The sequence below is a fragment of the Vombatus ursinus genome, unplaced genomic scaffold (assembly GCF_900497805.2).
Source record: "Vombatus ursinus unplaced genomic scaffold, bare-nosed wombat genome assembly UNPS02015066.1, whole genome shotgun sequence".
NCBI classification, from domain to species: domain Eukaryota; kingdom Metazoa; phylum Chordata; class Mammalia; order Diprotodontia; family Vombatidae; genus Vombatus; species Vombatus ursinus.
The window spans coordinates 739241-740223 of NW_020954844.1; the positions used below are offsets into that span (position 1 = coordinate 739241).

General features: G+C 45.4%; 1 protein-coding gene across 1 annotated transcript in view; it reads right to left on the reverse strand.

Annotated features, from left to right (window-relative positions):
• Positions 1 to 983, reverse strand: part of DNAH6 (dynein axonemal heavy chain 6) — a 236355-nt gene that overhangs the window by 43146 nt on the left and 192226 nt on the right. The window lies entirely within an intron of this gene.

Below are 983 nucleotides of genomic sequence, written 5' to 3' on the forward strand. Positions count from 1 at the left end.
AGAACTTCCAGGTGAGGAAATTCCTCCACCCATTCAGGTTGGCGCTTTCCCTGAAACTCAGTCTTGGAGAGTTGACTAGACCACTGACAGGCTAAGGGACTGGCCCTGGATCACAAAGGCAGTATCTGTCAGAAGTNTGAACTTCCAGGTGAGGAAATTCCTCCACCAATTCAGGTTGGCACTTTCCCTGAAACTCAGTCTTGGAGAGTTGCCTAGACCACTGACAGGCTAAGGGACTGGCCCTGGATCACAAAGGCAGTATCTGTCAGAAGTGAGACTTGAGCCTCAGTCTTCCTAGCTGTCTCTCAACAAAAATGAATTTATTGAAATTTTATTGGGTACCACTAAATAATGTCCAGTGTGATGCAGTGAAAAGGGATCACTTGGGTTCGAGATCCAGCTTTGGTAAAATAGTAGATGACTTTAAGAGGACCTTGCATAAGGTCTTATTTATTTTTTTGTACAGGATCTAATCTCAGTATGTGTAAATGGAGTTTCCACAGAGCAAGCAGGTCACTGGGAGCATCTCCCTGGGGTGAAGCAGCCAGTTCTAGGAGGCACATCTTTGTGGTTTACCCTTTAAAAACTCTTTAGCAGTCTAGACTGCTGTCCTTAACCCCTCAGGGTCTGGGCTTGTCTAGCTTAGCATTTATGTGAGGACAAGGACAAGAGATGCTCAGAATGATTAAGACATGGAAAGGCAGAACCATGATTACTGAGGCAACCCTCTGGCTCAAGCTTGGTGAGAACAATCACAGATCTCCAACTGAGACAGGAACAAATTCTAGCAAGCCAAGTTGGGGTCTTTAGTTGGGAACTGTCCATGGAGATCACCTGGCTGAGATAAAGGAAGACTGGGCAGTGGTGGTGGTGGGAGTGCCAGGTGCTGTTCCTTCTTGCAAGTAGAGCCTGACACATTTTGTAGATCAGTGAAAACTGTTACAAGAATTTTGAAAAAAAAAATAGCAACAGCCCTCTGTACA